Source organism: Myotis brandtii, unplaced genomic scaffold (genome assembly GCF_000412655.1).
Source record: "Myotis brandtii unplaced genomic scaffold, ASM41265v1 scaffold772, whole genome shotgun sequence".
NCBI classification, from domain to species: Eukaryota; Metazoa; Chordata; class Mammalia; order Chiroptera; family Vespertilionidae; genus Myotis; species Myotis brandtii.
In genome coordinates, this window is record NW_005371090.1 from 92,294 (window position 1) to 102,653 (window position 10,360).

At 43.2% G+C, this 10,360-nt stretch overlaps 1 protein-coding gene across 11 annotated transcripts in view; it reads left to right on the forward strand.

The window, feature by feature from the left end:
- The first annotated feature begins 6 nt into the window (after positions 1-6).
- Positions 7-10,360, forward strand: part of LOC102244898 (uncharacterized protein C3orf20-like) — a 107,054-nt gene continuing 96,700 nt past the window's right edge. For 7 of the 11 annotated variants that reach the window (XR_001359976.1, XR_001359977.1, XM_014530763.1 and 4 more), the window contains exon 1: positions 7-489. The gene's annotated coding sequence lies outside the window, so the exon portion shown is untranslated. Of the gene's footprint in view, positions 490-1,088; positions 1,102-4,196; positions 4,386-4,696; positions 4,719-6,614; positions 6,637-10,360 lie in introns of those variants that run through there. The other 4 variants (XM_014530765.1, XM_014530764.1, XM_014530767.1 and 1 more) reach the window with 4 other exon arrangements.

Below are 10,360 nucleotides of genomic sequence, written 5' to 3' on the forward strand. Positions count from 1 at the left end.
TTGGCTGGTGCGGGGCCCGACACCCGCCTCCTCCCGCGCCTCAGGCATTCATTCCCGGAGCATATCTGCCGGCCTGGGGTCCTGTTGGATGTCGGCGCCGTCCGCCAGAGAAAAGGGAGTCTCTATTGGAGCCGAAAAGTTTGATATTCGCGGTTTTATAAAGCGCCCTGAAAGCGAGAAGAGGGGCTGGGAGATGTGCTCACTTGTACACACTCCTTATGACTCAGAAGGACTGCGCTATTATTCACCATTACGGCTCACGGCCAGGCCGTCCAGGCACTAAGGAGACGAACCTGCAAAGGGAAAAAGAGATGAGGAGGCGCTTACTAGAGAAGCCAAGGGAGGACCGCGTCTCTAGAAGGGAGTGGTCAACTGCGTTGAGTGCTACGAAAAGGTCAAGTAAAAGGACAGAAAAATGTCAGATGGAAGCCGTTGGGGACCTTAGCAAGAGCTGTTTAGGTGGACAGATGGAAGCCAGACTAAAGAGAGGTGAGGCACATGGGGAAATAGAGAATTTCCTGGTCCTTCGAGTTTCAGCTTAAACGCCACTCCCTCAGGGAGCCCTTCCTCAGCGACCTAATTCAGGCCCTGCCCTCGGAGCCTCTCACTGAGTTCCTAACCCTTTTCTCCGTGGCAACGTGTAATTAGTTCATTTGTGTGATTGTTTTATGTCTATCTCCCCAGCTCCACGAAGACAGGAATCCTGCGTGTTTTATACTCACCGCCAATACCTACCTCTAAATTAGAGGGTCGTAGGAGCTTAGTAGTTACCCATTGTATAAATGGGTACTTGTGAAGTGCCAAGTACTCTGCCTTCATTATCTCATTTAATCCACGTCTGAGTTGAGGAAATTAGAGAGTTTTGGTAATTTGTACCAGGTCATACAGCAAGTTAATACAATTAGAATCCAAACCCAGGTCATCAGGCACCAAAAGTTTAATAATTCTGTATGCTGCCTTCCCAATTGAAATTTCAAATCTGTTCAGTCAATATTTATTGATAGTAGACCAGAAGTAATTTTTTGTTGGTGAAAGATGCAAGAATGAATAAGATAAAAATCTGTACCCTGAAGAAAGTTTAGCATTCAATGAAACAAATATGTAAAGAAATAGTAAAATAGCCCAGCTGGTGTGTGGTTGAGCATCGACCTATGAACCAGGAGGTCAGGGTTCAATTCCCAGTCAGGGCATATGCCCGGGATGTTTCTATCATGTTCTCTTTCTCCCTTCCTCTCTGAAATCAATAAAAATATCTATATTTTAAAAGAAATAATAAGATGCTAATACTTTCCTTATTTATTATTTTCTATTTCAAGTTTGTCTATCACAAAGCTGATGAATTTTTAAAGGGTCTAAAAGATCTTCAAATTGAGGGCAAGATGTAGCTGGTCAACCTCAGGAGGAGTCAAAGCTCACCTTTGTTGAAGTGCAAAGCTACTCCCAGAAGCCCTTAACATCCTTATAAGTAAAATCTGCTACATTAAAAAAAAAAAAAAAAATGCCTACAAGCTTTGTTGTGAATCTTCTTGGTTCCTCTCTAAGTTATGGGAACACTTGGGTCATGGTTACTACCTGTGTTTTCCCGGGAAACACAGGATCCCAGAGGACAAAACCAGTAAATTTGATAGATGAATTTTGACACAGGGGTGCTTAAGGTATAAGTTGATCTACAGAATTATCAATGTCAAAGTTAAGGTTGTTCAGTGACAAAAATAAGATGCAAAACTGCCGTAATAAAAATATTGTTTCTTTGCTGCAAAGGGATTGTACTGTACTTCTGTCCCTTTCCTGAAAAGAGGCAAGAAAACAAAACTTTAAGGTAGTAGTAAAAAACAATACATATCTAAAAAGCTTGATAATGGATATTTGCTGGAAGATTGTTTTCCAGGACACTGAAGAGTTTGAGGTAACTAAGTTAACTGTACTTAAAATAGTAGTACATGACATTCCTATTTTCATCATTTGGTTTTCTCTGCAAGAGAAAATTGAATGAGGTAGAAGAGTAAGAAATGTTGAAAACCTAAATAAGAATCTAAGAAAACCTGTACTAAATGCACCTATCTCAATACCAGTAACTGCTAGCTAATTACATGAAGTCATTTCGTCTCAGGTGGCTACCTAGATAATCTGACAAAAACAAGTTTTTTTCCTTTTAGAGAGATACTTGTCCTATTATAAAATTAATGTATTATTATAAAACATATTTATTATTTTGTCCAAAAATGTATTTTTGCTGAGAAAATTTTGATTCCAAAATGGACAACATAATTACCCCTAGCCTTATTTTCTTTGAAATCTTTGCTATTGGTATGGCTTTGGACAAGTCAGTCTCTCCAAATTTTAGTTTATTCATTTGTAAAATTAGAATAATGATAGTACCACAGCATAGGATATGGAAATTAAATTTCAAAATGGAGAAAAAGCACTTATGATAGTACAATGTCTGACACAATAGTGATGTGTTAGCTAATATTGTTAGTAAGTCATATTCTTATAAATTTTCCATTTGTGTAGATTATATGATGGTCTAAATAATTTAAGGCACACATATATTATGTGACATTTGGCAATGGGTTAACAAGAAATATGTTTTTAAAAATTGGGAAAGCGTGATTGCTTGACATTAAGGGAAATACTAAGGACTTTTTTCATATCTTTATGGTTTAAAAATTCTATACATGTAACTTTTAAAATGTATAAATTGTATGATATACAGGGGTGAGCAGGTTTATGATTATTTCAATAGCTTTATTAACTCTTTCACATACTCACAGCTATAAACCTACTTTTGCCAACACCTGTGTGTGTGTGTATGTGTGTGTATATATATATATATCTCCTAAATACAGTCACATTGGGGGCTTAGGGCTTCAACACATGAATTTGGGAGGGGACACAATTCAGACTATAACAGACATTGCCAAATATCCTCTTGGAGAAAGGGGCAGAGAACTGCTTCTGGTTGAGGCATGAAAAAAATGTGTTATGCTTAGGAGAAGTTCTTGCTGAGGAATAAGTAAATTATGACCAAATTATAATTGGCCTTCTATGTTGCTGTAAAGAGTATGGCTTTTATTGTAAGGCTTTGAGGTGACAAAGGATATTTAAATTTTAATATTTAAGAAAATGCCTAAAATAGAAGACAACAGATATATCAATAGCATGTCAATACTATGCATACTGTGTATCCATTAAAAGACAGTAAAATGATATGCATGTAGATTATGTGGATAAATTTAAATGTTTACATAATACAAACAGGTTTTCAAGCTAGGGAAAATTAGTCATTTTTGCTTTGTGAAAGATGACTCTAATGGTAGCCTAGATTCTAGAACAGTGGTTCCCCTCCAGAAAATTGTTTCATTTATAAAGCCAAGTATATTTAAAGAACTTTTTTCTGCTTTGAGAATTTGGTACTTTCTGTTTTTTGAAGTTGAACAGTACTTTAAAATTATTATGATGAAATGACAGTGAGAGTAGATGATGGGTCTTTTGTTCCCTGACCCCCCCCCCCCAAAAAAAATTAAAGGCCTCGTATGTCATTTCTCAAAACCTTTTTGAAAACTTTCCTCAATAGTGAAATCCCAAGTCTGATGTCATTTATTCTAAAGAAAGAATTAGAAATGGCAGAGCCTGGTAGTAGGGCAGACTCGCTAAGATGTTATTGTTGAAAAATATTGATAAGAATTTAGGCGAAGTCTCTTAGGGTGCTAGAGAGGAGATATTGGGTTGCAGAAATATAGAATTAAGAATACTTACTGGGCCATTTAGTGTGGAGAGGGAGGAGTTCACGATGACACCCAGGTTTCTGGCCTGGGTTCCTGGGTGGATAGTGGTACCACTTTGTGAGATAGGGAATAGAAAAGGAGGAGTAGGTTTTGGAGGAGGTGGAGGGAGAGATAAGCTTTGGGCATTTTAACTTTGAGATGCCTGCAGAGCATCCAGGCAAAGATATCCAGTAGTCAGAAACGTGGATCTGGAGATTGTGAATTATTATGGCTTCCTTGGGTGTGGTAGAAGGCTGTGAATGAGGTATCTCAGGGAGAAGAGAAAAGGACCAGAAACAGAACACAATCCAGAAGGACATTAATGTTTTAGGGTATTTTTTTATGTGGTTTTATGTTTGTTTGTTTGTTTTGTTTTATTGTGGAGGTTTTTTCCTATAAGAAGCAAGGTTGGGAAATTCTGTTAAGAAAATTACAAAGTAATGATAAACCAAGAAGGAGAAAATGCTTTAGAGAATAAACACATGGAAGTGAGAGAAAATGTTTTTACAGAACAAAAGTTGGTTCAGCTATATCAACTGTTGAAGAAAGCAAATAGCATGAAGTCTCAAACTAGACCATTGATTTTATTTCTTTTTTCTTTTTTCTTTATTGATTAAGGTTTTACATATGTGTCCTGATCCCCCCCATTGCTCCACCCCCACCCCACTCATGCCCTCACCGCCCTGTTGTCTGTGTCCATTGGTTAGGCTTATATTCCTGCATATAAGTCCTTTGGTTGATCTCTCCCTTACCCCCACCCTCCCCTACCTTCCCTCTGAGGTTTGACGGTCTGATTGATGCTTCTCTGTCTCTGGATCTGTTTTTGTTCGTCAGTTTATGTTGTTCATTATATTCCACAAATGAGTGAGATCATGTGATATTTATCTTTCTCTGACTGGCTTGTTTTGCTTAGCATAATGCTCTCCAGTTCCATCCATGCTGTTGCAAATGGTAAGAATTCCTTCTTTTTTACTGCAACATAGTATTCCATTGTGTAGATGTACCACAGTTTTCTAATCCACTCATCTGCTGAGGGGCACTTAGCCTGTTTCCAAATCTTAGCTATGGTAAATTGTGCTGCTATGAACATAGGGGTGCATATATCCTTTCTGATTGATGTTTCTAGTTTCTTGGGATATATTCCTAGAAGTGGGATCACTGGGTCAAATGGAAGTTCCATTTTTAGTTTTTTGAGGAAACTCCATACTGTTTTCCACAGTGGCTGCACCAGTCTGCATTCCCACCAGCAGTGAAGGACGGCTCCTTGTTCTCCACATCCTCTCCAGCACTTGTCATTTGTTGATTTTTTGATGATAGCCATTCTGACAGCTGAGAGATGGTACCGCATTGTTGTTTTGATTTGCATCTCTCAGATGATTAGTGACTTTGAGCATGTTTTCATATGTCTCTTGGCCTTCCTTATGTCCTCTTCTGAAAGTATCTATCTAGGTCCGTTGCCCATTTTTTTATTGGGTTGTTTATCTTCCTTTTGTTAAGTTGTATGAGTTAGACCATTGATTTTAACCATTAGGATCCCTGTGGTGACTTTAGGGAGAACAGTTTTGTTAGAGAGCGCCAAAAAAAGGATTCTCATAAGAAATTGGGTTGCACTATTCTGGACATCAGCTGGAGGATCAAAGGATCCTTTATCTCAAACTCATTTCATCGGTGACTCTTGAAAGGCTCGCCCTTTTTGTTCTTCTGGAGAGCACCTTTCTTGAAATTAAATGTGATGCTGTTCTGTGATTCTTTCCCTGTTTTAGTTCTGTCCAAAGATATCCTAAGTTACCTTTCATCTTACAATATTTTATTTTCTTCTGTAACTGGAGAATAGTTAGGTAGTAATAGAACTTCTTTTTCTTCCCCATAATCTCTATGTAGCATCCATGTATTTAGGCTAGATTTTAAGAAAGACATATATAGTTCCCAGTAATATTCCTGTGGCCAAAATGTCAGGAGTATCATTACCCACATGGAGATTTCAAGTGTTTATTGGCCAGAGCTACATAGAAATCAATATCAAGGGTTCACAAAAGAAAGATGAGCTACATATTACAAGACAAATGACAGTACTATTCATAGTCTCTCTCTTCCCATCTCTTCTGATAATGGTCTCCACTACTGATTAATGAGAGTTATGTTGGTGTTGAAGACAGAGTTGAACTAGGAATATATTGTGAGTGAGGTTGTATATGGAAAAGGGTTAAAGAGACGTTCTCAGGACCCTTTTGGTCTCAGGACCCTTTTACACTTGGAAAATTATAGAGGAGTCCACAGATGTTTTTGTTTATATGGTGCCATAGACTGAATATTCATGTCTCCCCAAAATTCATATGTTGAAACCTAATCCCCAATGAGATGGAGGGAGGGGGCCATTAGTAAGTGATTACATAATGATGGCAGAGGTCTCATGAATGAGATTAGTACTCTTATAAAAGAAACCCCAGAGAGCTTCCTTGGTCCCTTGCACCATGTGAGAACAGTGAGAAGACAGATGTATATGAATAGGAAGCTGGACTTCACCAGACACTTAATCAGATAACTTGATAATGTCTTACAGTCACTGAGGCTTGAATGATTTTTTCTCCCTTGGCTTCAGTTTAATGGGTTCCATTGATTTGCCTTCAACTTCACTTATTTTATTTTGTAATGTTTAATTCCTGTTAAACCAGCCAGTTAATTTTTCATTTCAAATCTTTTTTTTTCAGTTCTAGAATTTTCATTTGTTTCTTTTTAAAAATATATATATTTTATTGACTTTTTATGGAGAGGAAGGGAGAGGGATAGAGAGTTAGAAATATTGATGAGATAGAAACATCGATCAGCTGCCTCCTGCACACCTCTCACTGGGGATGTGCCTGCAACCAAGGTACATGCCCTTGACCAGAATCGAACCTGGGACCTTTCAGTCTGCAGGCCAACACTCTATCCACTGAGCCAAACCGGTTAGGGCTGTTTCTTTTTTTTAAATATAGTTTTATTGATTTCAGAGAGGAAGGGAGAGGAAGAGAGAGAGATAGAAACATCAATGATTAGAGAGAATCATCAATCAGCTGCTTCCTGCATGCCCCACACTGGGGATCAAGCCTGCAACCCGGCCATGTGCCCTGACTGGGGATCAGACCATGACCTCCTGGTTCATAGGTTGATGCTCAACAACTGAGCAATGGTGGCCAGGTGATTTTCACTTTTTTAAAGAGGTTACAAGATAATTTTTAATTACATTTGTAATATTTCTCTTTAATAGTGCTGCTGTAGTGCTAAATTAAGTCTATTCCTAAATCCCAGCCTTTCTGGGGTGTCTACTAGATTCCTGGGGTAGTTAATGCAATCTCTTCACTATGGCTGGTTGTAATACCAACATCTCCCATTCCTGTGCAATCTCTGGTCATTGTTCAGCCTCTTGCTCCCCAGAAGTGTTCTCTCCCTAATAGTTGTTCTTTGTTTAGTTTCGTGGAGTCTTTCCCTGTGTAAACCTCTCTGTATAGCTTCTTCCTCTCTGATATCTGATCTCTATCTCCTCAACTCATTGACACTATCATGCTTTGTTTGGCCTTCCCTGACTGTGATCTGGAAAGTGCTTCCATGCAAAAAGCTATGATGGTCATGAAGTTTGTTCATTTTTTTCTTCGATTAGGGGTTACAGTTCTCTTTCCTATTGACCAATGTCTGAAAACAGTTATTTTATTTATTTTTCCCAGTTTGATAATTGCATTGGTGGAAGTTCTTGTGTCCAATATCAGTTACTATATTAAAATTGAAAACGGAAGTCCTTATCATGATCTTTCATTTCCATGTTGCAGGTTTTCTTTATATGTCTGATGGGCATTGTTTGCCAGTTCATATTTTAAAATGATGCAGTGGAAAAACTGAGAGTGACCTCTGTGTTTTTGGGCAGGACTTGGTGAATTGGGAAGATTTGCTTAAATGTGAATGAATGAAAAGCAAACCATGGACATTGGAACTTTTTAATAGACACTGTTGGATACCTACCCAGAATTCGTTTTTAGTTTTTCTCTTGCTGACATAGCCCTTCTCTGCCCAACCATGTGCCCAACCAGGTGAACCTATGCTTAACTCAAGGGTACATCCTGCCCTAGCCTGGTTGACTTGGTGGATAGAGTATAGGTCTGCAGACCAAAGGGTGCTGGGTTTGATTCCGATCAAGGGCATGTACTTGGTTGCAGGCTCCTCCCCAGCCCAGGCCCTGGTCCAGGCTTGTGCATGAGGCAACCAATCAATGTGCGTCGATGTTTCTCTCTGTCTTTGCCTGTCTCTTCCACTTTCCCTAAAAATCAATGGGAAAATATCCTCAGGTGAGGATTTTAAAAATCCTATCTAATAATAGACAAAAATGGTATTTGACTGTACCTTCGATACGCCTCCCATTGGCTAATCAGCGTGATATGCAAATCAACCGCCAACAAAGATGGCGGCTAATTTGCATACTGCAGGCAGGGTGGGACAGCACCATCCTGCCTGCCCTGCTGCCATCCAGGCCTGCTATCTGCGACGCAGGGCAGTGGGCGTCCCATGTGCAACCCGACCCAGGGAGGCTGGGCAGGGCAGCAGTGATCCACCGGCCCGCCCGGGCGTCCCATGTATGACCCGGGGGCAGGTGGGGGCTCAGGCGAGGTGATTGGCATCACTTGCCTTCGCCTGAGCCCCCGCCCACCCGCCGGGGACATGGGGCCCTCAGAGAGAGAGAGAGAGAGAGAGAGAGAGAGAAAGGCGGAATTTGGCACCCCACATCCCTCCCTGATCGACCACTGCGATTCCAAGCCAGCGAGGGCTGCCTTCAGGCCGCAGCTCTAGGTCCCTCACCCCCACCCCAGGCCCGAGAGCACAGTGTTGGGCAGGGGCACCCAGGGGTTCAGGAATGCAGCGCGAGGGGCCTGCACGACATGGGGCGGGGGGGCTGTGTTTACATCGCCAAGTTCCCCACTTCTGCCCTGGCCTACGCATCCCTCCTCCTTCCCCTCAGAGGCACAGCTCCTGCCTACATGCTTGCTGGGCAGGCCCAACTGCACCGGGGAGTGAGCCATGGCAATCGGGATGGCCACTTCCTGGGATGGGATGGCCAGACCACGGCGATTCATGAGGGCGATGAGGACCGTGGGGCATGCGCAGCCCTAGGGCAGCGGGGGTGGCCGGCCAAGCTGAGTCTGGCTTCAGTGGGGCCAGTGGGAGCCCAAGGCCACCCCAACCCCCACAGGTCCTGGGCGGACGGTGGCTCAGTGGAGAGCGGTTTCTCCATGCATGTTGCCCAGGGGTGGCTGTGAGCTGCTGCAACCCCACCCCACGCTTCAGGGAGGGGGAGAAGCCTCGCAGCCACCAGCACCCTAGGCTGCACCACCTCTGCCTCAGCCTTCCAGGTTGGTAGGGTCCAGAGCAGGTGAGCTGCTCCCTTCCCCCAGTGGTAGAACAGGGAGGAGAGCGCTGGGTGCAAGTGCAGGGAGGGGACCTCAGCTGGGATCCTCCTGGTGTGGGGAAGGGGCCCAGCCTGGGCCCAATGGGGAGCTTAGGAAGTCTGGCTAAGCAAGCGCTGGTTCATACCAACTCTTACTCTGCCATCTTCCTCCAGCTCTTCAAGCTAACCCCCATGCCCCACCTGTCCAGGGGAACGGGCTCTGGGTGACCTCCCTGAGCTCAGACTGTGGACCCAGAGACCTCAAGGAACAGTGCCCGGCCAGGCCCAGGCAGGGGCCGGTGCAGAACTACCAGGGCGGAGTTGTTTCGGTGTCTCGGTGAAGTATGCAACTGACCCAAGGAGGAAACCCGAGAGGGGAAAGGCCAGGAGGCATGAATTGCCAGCACTTTAGCCACTTGAAAACAGCTCCACTTGGAATGTGAGGCAGTTGTATGTTCAGCTGAGAAGTGAGTGGACTGAACTCCACCATCGCTGGGCTCCTGTCAGTCCGAGGCCCAAGCGTCCACCACGACAAGGAAAGAACAGAGCGAGGGGCCCGGAGGAAGGGAGGACAATTGAAGAAAACCGTGTCTAGACTTTCCCCAGCCCTCTCCTTCTTTCTGCTGCCTACAAGAGCCCCAGGCCCGGCCACAGTTCTGTCTCCACCTTTTAGTTCCCTATTCTCCAACCACAGAGGAAAGAAATAAGGAAGGAGTCTGTGCTGCCTTCAGAAAGTATCTATATACCTGATCGGGCAGTTGCCTTCCACAGAGGGAGGCCAGACTGCGGCGTAGGCCCGCTCCCCACAGGGACATCAGTAGGACATCCTGTGAGGGCTCCCAGACTGTTAGAGGGGGCAGGCTGGGCTGAGGGATGCCCCCCCCCCCGAGTGCACAAATTTTATGCACTGGGCCTCTAGTACTATCTAATAATAGAGAAACATGGTAATTAGCCGTACCTCCGTTACCCTTCCCATTGGCTAATCAGGGCGATATGCAAATTAACTGCCAACCAAGTTGGTGGCCGACAGCCAGGCAGCTTGAAACAAACAGGAGGCTTGCTTGCTTCAGTGACGAAGGAAGCCAACGTTCCCCGCCTGCCTTGCCGGCCTCTGAGCTTGCAGTTTAAGAAACATTGTTACAAATATAGAAGCTAAACAAAACCCCAGAAACCTGCTTTCAGC